The sequence below is a fragment of the Dama dama genome, chromosome 19, assembly GCF_033118175.1.
Source record: "Dama dama isolate Ldn47 chromosome 19, ASM3311817v1, whole genome shotgun sequence".
Classification (NCBI taxonomy): Eukaryota; Metazoa; Chordata; class Mammalia; order Artiodactyla; family Cervidae; genus Dama; species Dama dama.
Genome location: NC_083699.1, coordinates 60,197,822 through 60,219,952, shown reverse-complemented (window position 1 = coordinate 60,219,952; position 22,131 = coordinate 60,197,822). Strand labels below are relative to the sequence as shown.

Here is a 22,131-nt window from a genome sequence, read left to right as displayed (position 1 = left end):
GCATGAAAAACTAATAATTAATCATCACCAGAGAGGGAAAATTATATCTAGGAAAATAAATTTTAAAACATCAGAAGACATATTTAAGCATAATGAAAGGAATAGGCTACCAAAAGACTTGGCTCATTCCCTTCACAGTTATTAGAATGCTGACATTGATAACTATTATAAAATTTATATATGTTATCATATGATAACTATGATAACAAGTCAACAAATTAAATATTATGTGACTAATAAAGAACTCCAGGAATGCAGTAGTTATGATCTAAAGCAGAGATTTTAGAACAATAGTCATAAGCTTTGTCACCCATTACACAAATTCTCAATGAACAGAGGAAATGTCAGTTCCATGTGAACAATATGAATGTAGGAGGAGAGCAAGAGATAGCTGGGGTTCGTTTTGAAGCATGTAACACTCTAAATCACTACTAGGCACATGTGTATTTACCTTAAAATAAAGGTGGCTAAATTTTAGAGAATGAATGAGTTATGATACCATCTCTAGTACATTTTTCACATAACACTAAATGGGTGTGATTATTGATACTAAGCTAGAATCTGAAAATTGCCAACAGTTGCTTACCACTCTTAAAATAGCAATGCTAAGGGCACTAGACTAAACATTATACAAAATTAGAAAAAGACTCACACTGCCTGAACACTAGGTTTGGAGAACACATACACATCTCTCCAAAGAGATTCTTAGTCCCTTTCACCTTGTGAGGACACAGCAAGAAGGGGCTTGCTATGAATCACAAAGAGGACCCTCACCAGAACATGATCATTCTCACGCCTTGATCTTGGACTTCCCAGACTCCAGAACTATGCAAAATAAATTCCTGTTATTTATAAGCTACTCAGTCGCCAACATTTTGTTAAAGTAGCCTGAATGGACTAAGACAGTAAATATCTATTGTCTTTTTTTCCCACCTTAATTTAGCCTAGCAAACAGGCTGTGATCATTCTAAGATGACTCCCAGTGAGTTGTGTGCGTGCCTGGTCGCTCAGTCATATCCAACTCTTTGCAACCCCATAGACTGTAGCCTGCCAGGCTCCTCTGTCCATGGAATTTTCCAGGCAAGAAAACTGAAGTGGGTTGCCACTTCCTCCTTCTGACCCAGGGATTGAACCTGCTTGTGTTCCTGCATTAGGAGGCAGATTCTTTACCACTGTACCACCTGGGAAGTCCCAATGAGTTGTGCCATTCTAAAATTCCTTCCCCATGAGTTTGGGCAAGACCTATGACTATCTTTTTGAGTCTGTTTTGCTTTTCCCCCTGTGACTTGTTTTATCCAACAAAATAAGGCAAATGTGGACATGTCATTCCTGTGATTATGTTATAAAAGTCTCTCTCCTAGGAAAATAGAACAGAAGAAATCTCTCCTGCTGGCCCTGAAGAAGCAAACTGCCATGCTGTGACACTCGATGAAAAAGGCATGTGTCAAGGAACTCCGAGAGCTGTGGGCAGCCTCCAGCAGAAAGTTGGTCAGAAGCTGAGAACTCACAAAGCCCCAGAGAAATGAATCTGCCAACCTAAGTGAACTGAGCCTAGAGCAGATTTTTCCCAAGTTGAACCTCCAAATGAGAATGCAGACTCCAACACTTTAATCACAGTATTTAGCTAAGCTATGGATACTGTGAGATAATAAATGTGTGCTGTTTTAAACCACTAAGGTTGTGATAATTTGTTATTCAGCATAGAAAATGTACATAATCGTATATGGATATGAGAGTTGGACCATAAAGAAGGCTGAGCACTGAAGAATTGATGCTTTCAAACTGTGGTGCTGGAAAAGACTCTTGAGCAAAGAGATCAAGCCAATCTGAAAGAAAATCAACCCTGAATATGCACTGGAAGGACTATGCTGAAGCTCCAATATTTTAGCCACCTGATGTGAAGAGCCGACTCACTGGAAAAGACCCTGATGCTGGGAAAGACTGAGGGCAGAAGGAGAAGGGGGGGTAACAGAAGATGAGATGGTTGGATGGCATCACCAATTCAATGGACATGAGTTTAAGCAAACTCTGGAAGATAGTGAAGGACAGGGAAGCCTAGAATGCTGGGGTCATAAAGAATCAGACATGACTGAGCGACTGAAAATCGAACAACAGAAAATGAAAGCACTGGCCAACTCTAAAATCCAGCCTGTGAATGGTTAAGTTCACCACAGTATAACGAAGCTGCTGTCCCATCTCTGACTTTCCCTTCACCAACCAACTTCATGAAGGAGAAGCCTGTTTCAGCACTGGGATTTACTAAGCCCCAGTTCACTTCAAACTTTTACAACACAGGAACTACTTATGTGCTGAAAAGTATTCTCCTGAACATCACCAATAACTGACCAAGGATCAGACTTCGTGGTCTAAGAAAGGGATTCTGTGCCACTTACAGATACCAGGTATCATAAGGAGCTATATGTTACATGCTGAAAATGTGAAACTACAGAGATAAGCTAATGGTGTACAGGGCTAACAAGTCAAATAACAAAATTAGCATAGAAATTAATTAAAATTAGCATAGAAAATCTGGGTTGGGTTTCTTTGGAGAAAATCTAAAAACTAATAGCTTCCTAATTGCTAAAATTATTGGTCCCTATTCTCTGGCCTATTGGTTTCCTATTTCTCTGGCCCTTTCCATCTCTACAGATGCCCACTCCTGGAACCTTGCCCCTCTTTTAGCTTCCATGACACACTTCCTCCTGGTTTCTTTCCTATTCTTTTCTCTTTTTCTTCACAGGCTCTGTAGGACCTCTTCACATTCTATGTAATCAAGGATCTTCACTCAGTACTATGTCAGTCTTCTCTTCCTTCCATCGGACACCCTCTCTCTATGTCCAAGAATTGTTTTTGAGAGTCTACACATGCCAGGCCCTGGCTGGACACTAGAGACACAATAATAAATGAGTTTAATATGGTGTCAGTTCTCATGGAGCTTACTTTCTAGATCACCAAAAGGCGGTTCACATCTTCCCTCAGCAATCTCACCTACACCCTTGAGCAAAGCTATCAATGCACTGTGTACACAAACGCACTGTGAAAATGAGTCTCAAATCAAAGAATCACACCTTTCCTCAAACCCCTAATGCTTGTTTCTAACCTGGCTTCTGCGCACATCTCCCAAATATCTCAAATACAATATGGCCAATATACAGCTTAGCATTCATGCCACCTCCCCAACCAATCTCTAGTTCTTGATATATAACTGGCTTGGTCAGTAAACGCTGCTGAATAATGCTGAACTACAGAATTACCATCCTTCTAGTTGCTCCAGTTTAAAACCTTAGCATCACCTTCCTGTCTCAAAGCTAATCAGATACCAGAATCTATTCATTCTTTCCCTCCAGTATCTCTCTCATGTCCCCTCTTCTTCATCTCTACCATGAATGCATTTTACAGGTTCTCATTATTTCTAATTGATTTTCCTTTCACACATTCTGTCACCCACTTCATCATCCATTACTCCAGCAAGTATTTTGAAAGCACCTGCCAAGAGCCAGGCAACAGAGACAGCAAGGAAGTAGGATAACTGTGGACTCTGACAAAACTTAGTGTCAGACCACAAGTAAATGAGCAATTGCAATAAAAGGCTAATGTTGGAAGGAAATTCAGTGCCCAACAAATACCTAACTTACTGTAACTAGTGAGAAAAGGCCACCTCCTCCAACTCCCCTAAAAATGTTTAAGCTGAGAGCAGAACTATGAATAGAAGTTAGAAGTGGGGGAAAGAATGCTACAGGTTGGGGGCGGGGGAGTGCATTTACAAAGGGTTTGAGTGGTTCTATTTGACTAACAAATATTTGAGAGGGTTAGAAAGAGGACGAAAAGAAAGGCAGAGGCCAGAACGTGGCCCTGAGCCCCACAGCAATTTGAACACAATCCTAAAGACATTCAGGAAACACTGAAAGGTTTTAAGCAGGGTCAATTATGATGGGATTTAGCCAACCCACTCTGGATAGTGGAAAAACTGATCAAAGGGAAACAAGACTTCTTTTCGAACACTGTCCCTCCAGTCATTCCTACCCAGATATACAGATAGAGTTTAGCTCTCCACACTTCACTACCTTCCTCAAAAGATTTTAACAGCTCTCCCCTGCAGAGAGGAATCCAACTCAGCCTGGCACTCAGGCCCTTTCCTCGCTCCGGGTGGCCTGGCTGACTTTTCCTTGCAGTCTTTTCTCCTCTCACATCTCCCACACATCCTAAAACAAAGCTCTCGTCTTCGTATACAGTCCCAGCCTCTCAAGCTCAGCTTTGAACACCTGTCACACTTGCACTCCCTTTCCACGGGGTTAACTCTCACTCACTCTTCAGAACTCATTCAGGGGGACCCTCCTGACAAACCCTTTCGACTTAAACGATCCGTCGTGTCCCCAAGTACTCTGGGGAGTTGATCTTTCTCCTGAGTGATCGGAAATTCCTTTAAAAATACATTACGGCACATCAATCTCTAGCTCCATGCGGAAGTGACCGAAAGCAAAGCGCAGGCGTACTCTCAGGATGCTCTCACACGTAGTGCGCTAGACACAAACACACCCAGACACGCATCCTAACAGGCACATGCACTCGCAAAACACATGGAGTCGCAGGTGCATTTTGTAGTAAGGATCCTCGACTCAGACGCCTGAAACCCCAGGAAACAGAGGAAGACGCCACCACCACTCGCCCCGCCCTGTAGTCCGGGTTCCTAAGACTCTGTGGGGCTGCACGCCTCCGCCCCATCATTGCAACCTGCCTTGTCGTTTCCCGACAGCTGCCTCCACCACGACTAAAACTTCAAGCTCCAGAACCGTCCGCCCCGCCACAAGTTAACTCAGCTCACCACTTCCGGGATGTTGCCTAGGTTACCGGAGCCCCGCCCCATTCTCTTGCGTATATCCGGCAAGACCAGTGCGCAGACGCCTCTCAGTTTGGCTTGTACTAGGGGATTACTAGTAGTAGTAAAGTCGTTAAGTCGTGTCGGACTCTTGCGACCCCATGGACTGTAGCCTGCCAGGCTCCTCTGTCTATGGGATTCTCCAGGCCAGAATACTGGAGTGGATTGCTGTTTCCTTATCCGGGGGTTGGGAGGGGCGGGGGGGCGGGGAAATCTTCCCGATCTAGGAATCGAACCCGGGTCTCCTGCACTGCGGGCAGATTCTTTACCGATTGAGCTATAAGGGAAGCCCAGGGGATTACTAGGGGATCTCGAAGAGTCCGACACGACTGAGCAACTGAATTTAACTGAGGGGATTAAAAATTTTCTGTGTCCTGCCTTGGCCGGGTGTGCCCAGAGCAGAGTTCCGGCCAAAGCTTTGGAGGATGGGCGTGTAATAGCATTAGTCAGGTTCTTGTGAATTCTTGAAAAGAAAGATGTAGCTCTCCACACCAAGCTTCACATATCCCATTTACTTGCTTTCACTTGTGTTTATTCAAAAATGTTTATTAATACCTACCAGTGTGCCAGAGACGGTTACGGCGGGGTCCCTATCCTCAGGAAGCTTACTGTATAATAGGAAACAGCTATCAACAATACAAAGATAAGATTAAAACTGTGACAAGTGCTAAACATTAGGCATACTAACTAGATACTAAATTTACGGGATTATTTGAATTACTAGAAGGGCTGAAAAGCAAGGATGAATAAATTACCAAAGAAGGGTAAAGCATTCCTGCAGGGGGAGCCACAAATGCAAAGGTGTGTGGCAAGTGCAAGGGAGTGGAAGAAGTCCAGTATGTCTGGTGTTCAGAGAGCAGTAGGAGCTTAATATAAGTAAGGCTGTCCTAACTGGGGGAAGCCAAGACAAGCAAAAGCTGTTTGGCCCATGTGAAGATCTTTACAAAGCATTTCGTTGGTTAACAGAGTAAATTTGCTCCAATAATGCAACCTCCTTTAGCTCTCGGTTTTCAACTGAAAGGACACACCTGTACATGGGTCACCAAGTACATGTTCAATATCTTCTAGATGCAGAGAACTGCCTTCTAATAGTTTCTGCTCTGGTTGAGAAAGTTTGATATAGTTCTATTCAATGGTCAATCAATATAATCATCCCCCTGCATACATCTTCAACTCTCTGCCCTTCTCTGAGTTACTGTAAACTTGGCAAAACCACAGTCCTGGATAAATCAACACTGGATTTACTAAGTGCCTATATCCTTGCAGGTGAAACTGGAAGACGAAAAACACTCAGCCACAGTGACTTTAAATTCATGATCACAAATTTTAAGTGACCCTTTAAAGATGACTGAAGATCATATTATAGTTCTCTGCTCCATTAATTCTCCTACCCTCCTAGATGACAACTTTATACTTCCTCTTATGCTCCAATATCTCTTCTGTCCTGAGTCTCAGCCAGTGATCTTGCTGTCTACTTCATTGACAACACTGAAGCTATATGAAGAAAATGTCCATAAGCTCCTATCACTAATTCAACCCACCTGTCAGCATCTTTACCCATGAACCTGCTTTCCAAACTCAACAAAATCTGAACGTAAGAAACACAAACAACGTTACGTCAAGGTACATAATAATCAAATCCAGTGATAAAAAAATCTTAAAAGCAGTCAAAGAGAAGACATTACAGAGAAACAAAAATAAGGATAACAACATATTTCTCATTAGAAATGTTGCAAGCAAGAAAACAATACATTAAAACATTCTTTTAATGTATTAAAAGAAAAAAGCTGTTAACCCAGAATTCTGTATCTGTCAAAAATAAATTTTTTAAGTTAGGGAAGAAAAAATGCTTCCCCACATAACTAATAGAATTTATCACCAGCAAACCCCCACCCACACTATGAAAAATGTTAAAGTAGGTACTTCAAGCAGAAGAAAAATGATACCAGATGCAAATCTGGATTTATACAATGAAAATGGAAAATGGAAAATCTACACTGGAAATGGCTACAGGAGTAAATATATAGATTATTTTTCTTACTCTTTAAATCTTTTTAAAAAATAATCGACTACTTTGGCCTTCCCTGGTGGGCCAGCACTTAAGAATCTGCCTGCCAATCCAGGGGACTCAAGTTCGATCCCTGGTCCAGGAAGATCCCACAGGCCTCTGAGCAACTAAGCCTGTGTGCCACAACTACTGAGCCTGCATTGCTGCAGTTACTGAAGCCTGCGTGCCCTAGAGTCTCTGTTTCACAACAAGCGAAGCCACCACAATGAGAAGTCCACTATGTGAGAAAGTCCACATGCAGCAAGGAAGATTCAGTGCAGCCAAAAATATATAAATAATATTTTTTAAAATATATATAATTGACTACTTAAACAAGTATAATAAAAATGTACTGTAAGGTTTATAATATATATAAGTAAAATGCATGGCAACAATAACATAAAAGTCAGAGGAAGTATGTTATTGTAAGACACTTATACTATTCCCAGTGTGTTATAAAATTACTTGAAGGTAGATTGTGATAAATTAAAGATGTATGCTATAAACTCTAAAGCTATCACTAAAATAGTAAGAATTATAGCTAACAGAAATGGTATTTATAAAAAGATATAAAACAGAAAATAAAAATAGTTGATTAATCTAGAAGTAGGCAGAAAAGTGCAAAAAAATAAATAACAGATGAGAGATAGAAAATAGCAAGTTAATAGTTATATATTATTACATTAAATGTAAATAGTCTAAATACTTTGTGTATAAAACAGGTGATATGTAGGCTTTAAATATGTGAAGTTTGTTGTGTGTCGATTATACCTCAAGAAAACTGTTTATCTGACTTTCTCTGGGCGGTCCAAATATGAGCCAGAAAACTCCCCAAGCCATAACAAGCCCAACTTCTGCTTAGCCCACCTCCAGTTTCTGCATCCCAGATTATAATCAGAGTATTTCTGAAGTCTTCCCGTTATTTCACCATTAACCTTTTCACTCCCTGTTGTCTGAGACTCTGCCAAATGCAAATGATGCTTTCTATAACAAATGCTGAATTAATAGTCTATTTATTCTAATGTCAATAGTCTTCGTTTCCACAACTGCTTCTATTCTTATGACATTTCTTTTAATATGCGGAAGACTCTTTTTCAATACTACCTTGAGAAGAATCACTTTTTGTATGTTCTGATTTTTTAAATATAGAAATGCCTAAGAGCACTGTTCGTTCAGTTGTGTCCAACTCTGCGAGTCCATGGACTATAGCCCATCAGGCTCCTCTGTCCGTGGAATTTTCCAGGCAAGAATACTGGCATGGGTTGCCATTTCCTACTCCAGGGGATCTTCCCGACCCAGCAATTGAACCTGCATCTCGTGCATTGGCAAGCGGATTCTTTTACCACTGCACCACCTGGGAAGCCCAGAAATACCTAAACTGGGCTGTAAATCATAAAGATCTCTGCTTGGTAGTGAGGAGTAAAAAATAGGGAAGCTGGCAGACATGACCAAAGCAGGACAATCCTAGGCAGATTGTTGCAGTGGTTGTGGTTTGGCTTCCTGGACTGACTGCTACAGAGATTGTGGGTCAAGTTCTATTGTTATATATCATCTGGTCATTGTCTGCTAGTCACAGATACCACCAGGACTAGCAAACAAGATCTAGAGCAAATGCGATTTGTCCACCACTGATCATGTCAATGAGTTGAGAGTGATTTATATATCTTGTAGAGTTTACATCAAAACATTAGTTAATTCTGCCAAAGTTAATGATAAATTCACCTTATAGTCTTTTCTACTTGTATAATTCTTGTGTAATATTTTCTACTTGTATAATTCTCTCCATTGAGAAGACTGCTCTGATTGTTAGGAGAAACAATGAGCCAGCATATTCTCCAATGAGTCAGGTACAGTACCTGAACAATCAAGGGTGGTCTCCTTTTGTCGCTTGTATCTGTGTCAGAATTTCCATCGTTGATGGTTTCTAGAATTAAAGTCATAGTGCATAAACAAGTCTTAGAATACTATTACTAAAGTGCTTAAAGTCATGGTCTGAGGCAAACGAGGCCATGTGTTCTGCCTGCGAGGAAATAGCAGCCTAAAGGGGCACACGGAAATCCAAGAAAAAAAGACTTTATCACAACATAAAATCAAAACCAAGAAGTTGCATATTTAGATCTCTACTAGTCTCTTCCAAGTGGCAAGTATTTGGCCTGTCACCCTATAAAGGCTATTGAATTCAAATTTAGAATTAGCCAGGACTGATCAATAAATTTTAATAATTGATTCTTTCTCTGGGAGAAGGAAAACTAGCAGAGACATAGGTTAATGTGTGTTACGTAATTTGTCCATGTAGGTGCAAGTGGAATAGTCATTGGCTATAATTCTCTATGATCTCATTTGATGAGACTAGAGTAGCCTATAGATTTTCATCATGAAGGTCTAATGATGAATGATGTATCCAACAGTCATTAAGGTTGAGGGCAGAGGGTCCTATTTGGGACAATCTAAGTAAAGTGTTGCTGAATATGAATATGTTCCAATCGAACAATTATAATAAAGGGAGGGGAGAGAAGGGAGCACTATGGGTAGACAGCATCAGTGATCTATATAGTAATAGAGAATGAAAATGATTATCAGTAAGTAGGTGAAAAACAAAACAATAATTAGACAAGGGTCCTGGTGTAATGTCTTGGTTGGTATTTGTTCATTTTTCCAAGCCCATGTCTTTATCCCAAAGGTCTTGGGTCAAATGTCTCTTTCCAAAGGTCAGTTGCTTCTAGAGAATCTGTAACAATCCTTAGCTTGAAGTTTCCTATTGGAGTAACCTTCCAGTTACATGAACTCTGAGTTGTTTCTTTAGCTGTGAAAAGTTAAGTCAAAAGTTCACTTGCTAAAGTTTCACTAATATGCTTTTTGTTTAAAAATGATTACAGAAGACAACTTAGGCGATGCAAACAAACTATATATAACACTTCATGAAGTAGACAGTCTATGTGTGAAGAACTACAAAATGGAGTGGAAGGAAGGAAGCTTTTATTGGCTATAGAAAAGAGAAAAATAGAAAATATGTTTAGCTGGGGCCACACAGTTGACCATGTTTGGGTGAGAAGGCCAAGAGCTGGCTTGCACTTAGGGATTGACTGACTAGATATACTACATTTCTGGTAAAGTGGAGCATTTACAGAGATGAAAACGTTATCTAAGTTTTGGTTTACTAATGTGACACCCTTGGCAAGAGTGACTCCATCTTGGGCCTAGAAAGGTATTTCAACAGTTGTTTAACAATACCTAATAAGGTCCCTTCCATTGAGGTTCAAGAGAGGTTTTTTTCCAGTGTCTCCTCCAACAGATGAAATTTTCTAGTTGATGATAATCAGAAGTCAATCTATGAAGGAAGGAAAGGAAGGGAAGTAGCTCGGTCGTGCCCAACTCTTTGCGAGCCCATGGACAGTAGCCTGCACCAAGCTCCTCCATCCATGGGATTTTCTAGTCAAGAATATTGGAATGGGTTGCCGTTTCCTTCTCCAGGGAATCTTCCGGACCCAGGGATTGAACCCAGGTCTCTTGCATTTGTAGACAGACACTTTACTGTCTAAGTCACCAGGGAAGTCCTTTTTTTTTCCCCCCCCAATTATTTTTATTAGTCAGAGGCGAATTACTTTACAATATTGTATGTTTTTTGCCATACATTGACATGAATCAGCCAGGGATTTGCATGTGTTCCCCATCCTGAACCCCACTCCCACCTCCATCCCCATCCCATCCCTCTGGGTCATCCCAGTGCACTAACCCTGAGCACTTATCTCATGCATCCAACCTGGGCTGGTGATCTGTTTCACACTTGATAATATACTCGTTTCGATGCTATTCTCTCAGATCATCCCACCCTCACCTTCTCCCATAGAGTCCAAAAGTCTCTTTTATACATCTGTGTCTCTTTTTCTGTCTTGCATATAGGGTTATCATTACCATCTTTCTAAATTCCATATATATGCATTAGTATACTGTATTGGTGTTTTTCTTTCTGGCTTACTTCACTCTGTATAATGGGCTCCAGTTTCATCCACCTCATTAGAACTGATTCAAATGAATTCTTTTTAATGGCTGAGTAATATTCCATGGTGTATATGTACCACAGCTTCCTTATCCATTCATCTGCTGATGGGCATCTAGGTTGCTCCATGTCCTGGCTATTATAAACAGTGCTGCGATGAACACTGGGGTACACGTGTCTTTTTCAGATCTGGTTTCCTCGGTCTGTGTGCCCAGGAGTGGGATTGCTGTGTCATATGGCAGTTCTATTTCCAGTTTTTTAAGGAATCTCCACACTGTCCTCCATAGTGGCTGTACTAATTTGCATCCCCACCAACAGTGTAAGAGGGTTCCCTTTTCTCCACACCCTCTCCAGCATTTATTGCTTGTAGACTTTTGGATAGCAGCCATTCTGACTGACGTGTAATGGTACCTCACTGAGGTTTTGATTTGCATCTCTCTGATAATGAGTGATGTTGAGCATCTTTTCATGTGTTTGTTGGTCATCTGTATGTCTTCTTTGGAGAAATGTCTGTTTAGTTTTTTGGCCCATTTTTTGATTGGGTCATTTATTTTTCTGGAATTGAGCTGCAAGACTTGCTTGTATATTTTTGAGATTAATTCTTTGTCGGTTGCTTCATTTACTATTATTTTCCCCCATTCTGAAGGCTGTCTTTTCACCTTGCTTATAGTTTCCTTCGTTGTGCAAAAGCTTTTAAGTTTAATTAGGTCCCATTTGTTTATTTTTGCTTTTATTTCCAATACTCTGGGAGGTGGGTCATAGAGGATCCTGCTGTGATTTATGTCGGAAAGTGTTTTGCCTATGTTCTCCTCTAGGAGTTTTATAGTTTCTGGTCTTACAATTAGATCTTTAATTCATTTTGAGTTTATTTTTGTGTATGGTGTTAGAAAGTGTTCTAGTTTCATTCTTTTACAAGTGGTTGACCAGTTTTCCCAGCACCACTTGTTAAAGAGGTTGTCTTTTTTCCATTGTATATTCTTGCCTCCTTTGTCAAAGATAAGGTGTCCATAGGTGCATGGATTTATCTCTGGGCTTTCTATTTCATTCCATTGATCTATATTTCTATCTTTGTGCCAGTACCATACTGTCTTGATGACTGTGGCTTTGTAGTATAGCCTGAAGTTGGGCAGGTTGATTCCTCCAATTCCATTCTTCTTTCTCAAGATTACTTTGGCTATTCGAGGTTTTTTGTATTTCCATACAAATGGTGAAATTATTTGTTCTAGTTCTGTGAAGAATACCGTTGGTAGTTTGATAGGGATTGCATTGAATCTATAGATTGCTTTGGGTAGTATACTCATTTTCACAATATTGATTCTTCCAATCTATGAATACGGTACATTTCTCCATGTATTTGTGTCCTCTTTGATTTCTTTCATCAGTGTTTTATAGTTTTCAATGCATAGGTCTTTTGTTTCTTTAGGTAGATATACTCCTAAGTATTTTATTCTTTTTGTTGCAATGGTGAATGGTATTGTTTCCTTAGTTTCTCTTTCTGTTTCCTCCTTGTTAGTGTATAGGAATGCAAGGGCTTTCTGTGTGTTAATTTTATATCCTGCAACTTTACTATATTCATTGATTAGCTCTAGTAACTTTCTGGTAGAGTCTTTAAGGTTTTCTATGTAGAGGATCATGTCATCTGCAAACAGTGAGAGTTTTACTTCTTCTTACCCTATCTGGATTCCTTTTATTTCTTTTTCTGCTCTGATTGCTGTGGCCAAAACTTCCAAAACTATGTTGAATAGTAGTGGTGAGAGTGGGCACCCTTGTCTTGTTCCTGATTTTAGGGGAAAAGTGAATTCCTTGATCTATGAAGTAAGTGTCAAGGGAAGCTACCTTATCAAGTTCACCATAGGACTGGGTATAACACATGACTCCCTTGCAGTATTTTGCCACATCTGCATGCAGCGGAAAAGAATCTAATATCAGGGGTGAAATTTCTAAAAGTATGTGCCTTCCTATTAACAGTTCATAGGGATATAACCAATGTGTCTCTAAGACATATGAACAAAAGGGCTAGTTGGAGTAATTTTGGCCAAGAGAGCTCAAGGATTTCTGAGAGTTTTCTTAACTTTAATTTGAATATTTCATTAGTCCTTTTGATCTTTCCCAGAAGTCTGTGGGTGGTAAGGATAGTATAGTTTTTGAGAAAGTGTGATGCCTTATTAAGTTCTTTCATAGTGGTCCATGAAATTGTGTGCCTTGGTCAGTTGACATAAAAGTTGGTATACCCCAAGTCTGAAATACAAAATCAAGCAGCATTTTAGAGACTATGAAGAATGTTCAGCAAATATTTTTAGCAAGGAAATGCTGTAACCCATCCTAAAAATAAATAAATCCCATGGAGAGTGGGAGCTGGATAAAATCCGTCTGAAGGTGTTCATAGGGTTCCTGGCCATGTCTCACCTTCACAGTTTTTCCAGGATTATATTGTTCACAAGTTGCACATGTCCCCAAAATAATCTCAGCTGTGTTTTTTTTTTTGTTTTTTTTTTTATCAGCTGTGTTTTTAAAGTTTTCCCACCAATGCTGATTTAAAATAGTAAGCATTTTGTCCTCACCATAAGATAATGAGTAGTGTCATGGGGAAATTCAGCTAATATCCATTTGAAATCAAATGGCCATCTTGAAATTCCCAATGGTTACCTAAGTGAAGGGTGCATCACCCTTTTTCCATTCTTCCTTTTCCAAATTATAGGCAGGGTTTTTGATGTGGATATTTGATCATGGCTTCTTTGACTCAGTCCAGAGATTTATCTTTGGGGGTTTAGTTAATATCATAACCTTGGTTAAGCCTGATGGTTTGGCAAAACAATCTACTAGAGCATCTCCTTTAACTTCCATTTGACCTTTTTATCTCTGGCACCATGGGCTTCAAACTTATAATAGCCATCTCACTGGGAAGTTGAAGTACATCTAAAAATTCTTTAACTAGTTGTCCACTTTTGATGGGGATTCCAGCAGAAGTGAGAAATCCTTTTTGTTTCTGAAATGTCATGTACCACTCCAGAAGCATACCTGCTATCTGTATATGTGTTTATTCTCTGGTCCTCAGCTAGTTGACAATCTCTAATAATAAGTTTTTATAAATTCTGTCATCTGGACTAGTTTTCTCTCAGGTAGAGGACTATGTTGATAGATTGAAATTAGTGATAGAGTGATCATCTCCAATTTCTATTTTGAAGTATGACCCATCAACAAATATTATATCAGGATTCTCAATGGGAGAATCTTCTCTAATAAAGTTTAGCAAGGTACAGAAATGTCCTAATTGAAGCAAGCCAATTTGGAGGTTCCACTTCTTCTGGTAAGGGCAGAAGAGTGGCAAAATTCAGGGTGTTGCACAGTTAATAGAGAGAAGTAATGTGAGAGGGAGAAGGCAACAGAAATTCATAAGAAGTTAAGTGACTGAATTAACAGTATTGTATATTCTTAGTAAAATCTTTACCCCATGTAGATCTGTAAGGTCAAGATGGAGCCTAGAATGAATTCAGCAGGAGCATCAACAAGTTTTGCAGTGGCAGCATTGCACTAGGACAAGGGGCATCACCCTTGCAACTGGAGTGAGAGTAAGGCTATGGTAAGTGGTGGGTTTCTGACGGTTCTCATGATGTTCATTTAAAACATCGAGTTTTGTCTAGAACACTCATGTACAAATAGACAAAATTGTTTGCTGTTATGATTGTTTTTTGGGAAGTCTAGGGAAACAAACTATTGAAGAGCTTTCTTCAGATTCTAGAAGGCTTGTTTAATACTTGGGCTTCCAAAAGACAGTGTCTCTTACTGAAGACTTAGCCATTTCATAGAGAGATGTCATAATCTCAGAAAAACTTGCTGAAATATTTAGATGTCATCTCAATTGAAGTTTTATGACAAGTTTAGGACAGGTTTGTGATAGTCTTCATTCCATTATGAGAGAATGCTTTTCCCTCCTTAACTAGGTCATGCCTTAAATAATGCACTATGTTTTGGCAATTTATCTTTTTCAAAACTTCATATGTCCATTCCGCTAAGGCTGAGAACAAGTAAATGAAATCCCTTTTACAGGCTTCTCTGAACAAAATAGAAGATCATCTACATATTATTATCAGAACTGAATCACAAGGGCAATTTGAATCTTTTACTTCCTGATTACAAACCAAAAAAAAAAGGAGGAGTTATCAGTGAACCCCTGGAGCCCAGCTGCCCATATTTGAGTGTTGTCCAGTCAGTTGAAGGCAAAAAGATATCAACTTGTCCTGGTGTAGAAAATACACCCTGAGAAAGGCAGAGCAATAGTCTGCTGCAGTGAAGCAGGTAATGTGGGGAAGAACTGATGACAGCATAGTATTTAAGTTAGGTAAGTTCCTTGGACGGCAAGGAAATCTAACCAGTCCATCCTAAAGGAAATCAGGCCTGAATATTCATTGGAAGGACTGATGTTGAAGCTGAAACTCCAATACTTTCTTCACCTGATGTGAAGAAATGACTCATTTCAAATGACTCATTTGAAAAGACCCTAATGCTAGGAAAGATTGAAGGCGGGAGGAGAAGGAGATCATAGAGGATGAGATGGTTGGATGGCATCGCCAACTCGATGGATATGAGTTTGAGTAAGCTCCGGGAGTTGGTGCTGGACAGGGAAGCCTGGCGTGCTGTAGTCCATGGGGTCGCAAAAAGTCAGACACGACTGAGTGACTGAACTGAACTGAACTGAATGGGGAAGAAAGGGTAACAACTGTATTGATATCCCTGAGATCTTGAACAAATCAATATCTTTGTCCATTTGGTTTCTTTACTGGCAGGACAGAAATGTTACAAGGGTTAGTGCAGGTTATGAAAAGGCCTTTGGATATAAAGCCCTCGACCACAGATTTGAAGCTTTCCTTTGCTCTGTGTGTATGTGTTAGTCACTTAGTCGTGTCTGACTCTTTGTGACCCGATGAACTGTAGCCCACCAGGCTCCTCTGTCCATGGGATTCTCCAGGCAAGAATACAGGAGTGGATTGCCATTTCCTTCTCCAGGGGATCTTTCTGACCCAGGGATCGAACCCAGGTCTCCTGCATTGTAGGCAGATTCTTTTGGGGAAGTTTGGATAAGAGTGTGGTAGGATCTATCTGGACTTTAATAGATTTCATTTAAATTGTTTTTCTTATGCCAATTCCCATGAAAATTTTAGCCCATAGGGAGTCTGGTAGTGTCAAGATCTTCATCTGGAGTACACATGAAATATAGTGGAGAAGGGAAGGTTTATACAGAGCAGACACAACTTGATAATGAATAGCCAAGCCTCTGAAACCAGAAGTAGTCCCTCTTGTATGCATTTAATATTACACTTCCACTTGCAAAGTATATCTCTCCATAATAAATATGTAGGGGTGGTATCACAGAGCAGGAAGGAAAACTTTGACTGAAAAACTTCAGTCAAAGACTCGAGGGTTGTAGTTAAGGAAGAATCTGTGGGTTATCTGAAATACCTATTGCTATGTGCCACGCTTACTCCAAAGAAGAGACTGAACAAAGACAGCAGAACTTGATAGAGAAAGAGTGTTGTGGAAAGATATTTTCTAGTTTCATCCTTTTGTTTGTTGATGATTGAATTATGGTCTATGGTCCAATCAACCTTTATTGGAAAAGTTGGAGGCATGGCTTTTAGGAGAGTTTGACCTGAATTGATGGGCTTTTTTTTTTGACTCTGAGGTTTATCATGGAAAGAGGGATTCTGTAGGTCCCTCTCTACATCAGTCCAACCAGTTTTGCAATCCAGAATTTAGCATCATAAGTTTCTGATCAACCTGAGTACAAGTTGATATAGGTCGGGTAACCCTGGGTCATATGCACCCAAAGAATTCCAAATTCTTCCATGAATATTTGCTGGTATTGCTTGGGTTCAGGGAAATTTTTCACTATAGTTACTAATTCCCCCTTGGTACAAGGTTAAATTTTACTGCTGTCTGTATACCTAGCTTAGGGAGTACCAGGGTCCAGCCCCAGCAGGATCCAGGGGAACCCTCAGGATGAACGGTGTCGGAGAGAGAAGACAGACAGACACACACACACAGACGTTGTGTAGAAGAGGTAGCTTTTTTTTTATTTTTAGGATAGCTCAGTTTTTATAGAATGAATGTTACCTCCCCCTTAAGTCACCACATATTACATCAGATATTGGTTTGTGCTTCCGTCAATATTTTTTTCCCATGTTTTTCCCCTAAGCATTCATCTAGAACGTTTCCAATTACAGGGTTTATATTTAAATATCCTGTACATAATCTTCTTGCCTCAATGGCCTAACATTCTCACTCTAACAAAAACAATGTTTCATAAATCTCAGGTATAGTGTAAATTCTTTGGACAATAAAACAATACATGGGAAGGGTTACAGTAACATGTTTGACATTTCTGAAAATAGTACCATGAGAAAAACCTGATATTTTTCTTTACCTGAAACCACAAAAATCTCAATTTACAACGATTAACTATTAAACAGCAAAAACACCTCTAAAGCAGCAAAACACCTCTATTAATAGTAAGATAATGGCAATAAAGCTGGTTAATATAAATCTTCTATTAAAATCCTATATACCCCATTTTCTAATTTTACAAAAATACCCATAATACCCCATGTTGTTTAAAGAAAGGGAAACAATGAACAAATAGCAGCAAGGAAATAGCAATAGTGAAAACCCTTTCAACCAAGGAGCAAGTAAACTAAAGCAGTATATCTACTTCTAAATCTAAACACCTCTACTCTTTTCTATTTATAATGTTCTATTATAATCTTTTAAGCAAGCAGCCAAACTATACCTGTGGCCTTTTCTTTTATGACTTGATGTTTATGGTCGTGTCCTGAGCCAGAGCAATCTTGAGCATTTCCAAAAAGGCTTGGACTTTTCTAGCGAGGCCTTATTACTATAAATTATCATTTCCAAAAATTAATAGAAAGCCCAACAACAGTAAGACAGAAGGAAGAAAGGGACATACCGGGCCCCTGGGACAACCTCGAGGGGAAGAGCTGCCTTGCAGATTCCTTTCTCATCCCGTGACCTTGTCCCCGGGACAACCTCGAGGGGAAGAGCTGCCTTGCAGGTTCCTTTCTCGTCCCAGTGGCTCCCAACATGGGAGGGATGAACTCTTAGAAGTAACTGGCATTTGGGGATTTTAGAAGAGTTGTTGAGAAAAGGTAAGAGGTCTGGATAAGACAGGGAGCTAAGATCTCACATGCCACATGTGCAGAAAAGAGAGTAAGTAGAAAGATAAGAGGAGATGGGGGAACTGGCTGTAGGAAGGCAACTGGAAGACAAGGAGGGGGAGGACTTGCTATGGAAATGAGTCTATATTGTTGTTTAAGTTTGTCAAATTTGTTAATTAGCTTTGTCCAAACAATCTTTTAGTGAAGCAATTTGTAACAGTTTTATTTCAAATATTCTGCAAACCAGTTAAAAAAAAATGCTTTCCATTAAGTCTGAGAAGTTTATTTTCTTTTTTAAGGTGCCTCTCAAATGAAAGGTTTTGTTTAAACCCAGTGTTCCACACAGTTGGAGTTGAAGGCCCAGGTCATCCTTGGTGCAGTTATGCCATTTGAAACACAGGTGCAAGAATTAGAACTGTAGGGACTTCTGTGGAAGTCCAGGAAGTAAGACTCTACGCTTCCACTGCACAGGGCACAGATTCGTAACCTGGTGGGGGAACTAAGATCTCACACGCCACACGTCCAGAAAATTTTTTTAATTAATTGAGTAATTTTTTAGAAAAGAATTAGAACTATAATGAGCAGACATATGACATACAAAAAGTAGGAGTCTTTCTAGGAGAAAGAGAGGAATTAGACTTAGCTGACCCCATAAGACCTAGCAACAGTCAGTTGAAAGTGATGCTGGTGCACTTTGAGCCCCCAGTGTGATGGTGTGCATGTTGTGTGTTCAGTCGCTTAGTCATGTCTGACTCTTTGTGACCCCATGGACTGTCAGACTCCTGTGTCCACGGGACTCTCCAGACAAGAACAGTAGAGTGGGTTGCCTTTCCCTCCTCCAGGGGATCTTCCAAACCCACGGATTGAACACGTGTGTCTTATGTCTACCTGCATTGGCAGGCAGGTTCTTTACCACTAATGACACCTGGGAAGCCCCAGTGTGGTGGTAACTGCTTCCAAATGTAGACCCAACAACCTACACCTCGAGGCAAGTGCAGAGCCAGAAAGAAAGCTCTCTATGGATCAAAGTCAAACTCTCAGAATTAAAAAAAAGAAAAAGAAAAAGAAAACAACAATAAAAACCCTACAAGGATAGTCTTATTTAGTCTAAGTAACTTTAGTCCAAAAGAATGTCAATCCAGTGCCAGTCCAGGGAGAACCACACTGGTCTGTGAGACTAGCTTAAACAAGTCTTAAAAGGTCTATGCCTGTATTTTCTTCTATAACAAACAGCATTTCTAGCTATCACAACACAAAACAGAAGTAGAAAAGAGAGCAAAAACAGGATTAAAAAATAAAAGAATGGCCTGAATGCACCAAAGATGTCAAACGAATGGAAACCAATAACAAAACTGGGGTATAAAACTGAGAGTCAATAGCCAAAGAACTCAAAGCAAAGAGCAGAGTTCAGACCCAGTGCTGAATCACCAGGTCAACACATATAACTGGCCCCAAGGGGCAGCATTCCATGAAGGCTGGAGTTGGCGGTGACAGGCAGTGCAGACATCCCCATGGAACTTTCAGGAAAACTATGAAAATAAAGAAATAAAGAAAATAAAGACCACCCGAAGAAAACAAACAGAGGTTATTTATTCAGAGTTTGCTATAGTGAACCACCACCTGTGTTTAGTGGAGATTCAAAGGCAAACAGGAAAGTGGGAAAGCTTTATACAGAAAAAAGGACATTTTCAGCAGCACTCTGGTTGGATCTTGATGGCATGGAGAAGCTAGGGTCGGGTGTATTTTACAGTTTGTGGAACATATTTGGCTTCCTCTGATTGATCCTGAGTTGGAAGCAGAGCTAAATTTGGAGAAGTTGGCAGTCATTGACCAAGTCCTGACTGTTCAGGGCCATTTGGTAGTTTGTGGTTTGGTTTCCTGGACTGGCTGTGGGTCAGGGGTCTCTTGTCGTATATGATCTGGCCATTGTCTGTATGTTCAGTCTCTCACAGTGAAACCTCAGCATTGTAGATATTTTTAAAACCTGGCTGACTGACCATGTTTCATTTTTCAGCTTGAATTTTAACTGTCATATCATAATATTTGGTTGTATTTTTTTATTTTATTTTTTTATTTTTTATATTTTTATTTTTATATTTTTGAATATAATTTCAAACATATTCTTCCTCCCTTTCATACTTACAGCAATCTTGTGATCCTGGGGAGATTAATTACCTAAGGTCAATCATTGAATTCGGGCTTGAATTAGGAGTCAGTCATAGCATAGGCTGATTTGCAATATAACACTCAAGTTGTCTGGTATAGATATCATCTATAAAGGCTTTAAAATAGATTTTTTGGGCTCTGTATGATAAAGGGTCTGTTCAAATTGCTTCTAAATTCATTACTTAAAATTAGGATAAAGCCTTGAAGAGTCATAGCTTCCTTCAAATACCTACAAGGCTGTCATGTGGAAGAAGGATTAGGTTTATTCCTGTGGTTCCAGACAGCAGACCTCACACCAGTGAAGAGAAGCATATTTCAATTTAAATTGTGAAATATCTTTCTAGTAATGAGACTTGCCCTCTAAAAAGGGCTTCCCAGGTGGCTCAGACAGTAAAGAATCCTCCTGCAATGCAGGAGACCTGAGTTTGATCCCTGGGCTGGGAAGATCCCCTGGAGAAAGAAATGGCAAACCACTCCAATATTTTTGCCTGGAGAATTCCCTGGACAGCGGAGCCTGGCAGGTTACAGTCCACAGGGTCACAAAGAGTTGGACACGACTAAGCAACTAAGCACAGCTCACAGCTCTTTAAAGAAGGGGCCACCTTGTAACGGGCCAATTCCTCATCTTTCTTAGTGTTTGAGTAAGACTCCATGATCCTCAGTTCAGTTCAGTTCAGTCGCTCAGTCGTGTCCGACTCTTTGCGACCCCATGGACTGCAGCACACCAGGCCTCCCTGTCCATCACCGCCTCCCTGTCCATCACCAACTCCCGGAGTTTACTTAAATTCATGTCCATTGAGTCGGTGATGCCATCCAACCATCTCATCCTCTGTCATCTCCTTCTTCTCCCACCTTCAATCTTTCCCAGCATCAGGGTCTTTTCCAGTGAGTCAGTTCTTCGCATCAGGTGGCCAAAGTTTCTGTTTCAGCATCAGTCCTTTCAATGAATATTCAGGACTGATTTCCTTTAGGATGGACTGGTTGGATCTTCTTACAGTCCAAGGGACTCTCAAGAGTCTTCTCCAACACCACAGTTCAAAAGAATCAATTCTTCAGTGCTCAGCTTTCTTTATAGTCCAACTCTCACATCCATACACGACTACTGGAAAAACCATAGCTTTGACTAGACAGACTTTTGTTGGCAAAGTAATGTGTCTGCTTTTTAATATGCTGTTTAGGTTGGTCATAACTTTTCTTCCAAGGAGCAAGCGTCATTTAATTTCATGACTGCAGTCACCATCTGCAGTGATTTTGGAGCCCCAAAAAATAAAGTCTGTCACTGTTTCCACTGTTTCCCCATCTATTTGCCATGAAATGATGGGACCAGATGCCATGATCTTTGTTTTCTGAATATTGAGCTTTAAGCCACCTTTTTCACTTTCCTCTTTTACTTTCATCAAGAGGCTCTTTAGTACTTCTTCGCTTTCAGCCATAAGGTGGTGTCATCTGCATATCTGAGGTTATTGATATTTCTCCTGGCAATCTTGAATCTAACCCAGCCCAGCGTTTCTCTTGATGTACTCTGCATATATGTTAAATAAGCAGGGTGAAATATCCATGATCCTACACCTCTAGCAAGTGCTTGAACTGGCCAGGCCAGTTGAACTCAAAGGAAATTACAAACACCAAGTTTATGAAACTTTTTTAAGTTATAAAAAGAAACATAGACATTTTAAATACAGCAGTTTAACATCACTCAAATTCTGCTTGAAATTATGTCTCTCAAAAAAAAAAAGAACCTCAGTTCTATTTTAAACTTTACCCCCCAGACTCTTCTTTGAATGAGCACTTTTGTCCTCGTGCCCATATATTTTCAAAAACATTTTTTAAAGTAAAAAATGTTTTAAAGTCCTACTAGGAAGTCATCTGAATCAAT

General features: G+C 40.0%; 1 protein-coding gene across 3 annotated transcripts in view; it reads right to left on the bottom strand.

Moving 5' to 3' along the window:
* Positions 1-4,841, bottom strand: part of SPICE1 (spindle and centriole associated protein 1) — a 58,804-nt gene extending 53,963 nt beyond the window's left edge. Inside the window, exon 1 of one of the 3 annotated variants that reach the window (XM_061167206.1) lies at positions 4,823-4,841. The gene's annotated coding sequence lies outside the window, so the exon portion shown is untranslated. Of the gene's footprint in view, positions 1-4,735 lie in introns of all 3 variants that reach the window. The other 2 variants (XM_061167207.1, XM_061167208.1) reach the window with 2 other exon arrangements.
* Positions 4,842-22,131: the final 17,290 nt, after the last annotated feature.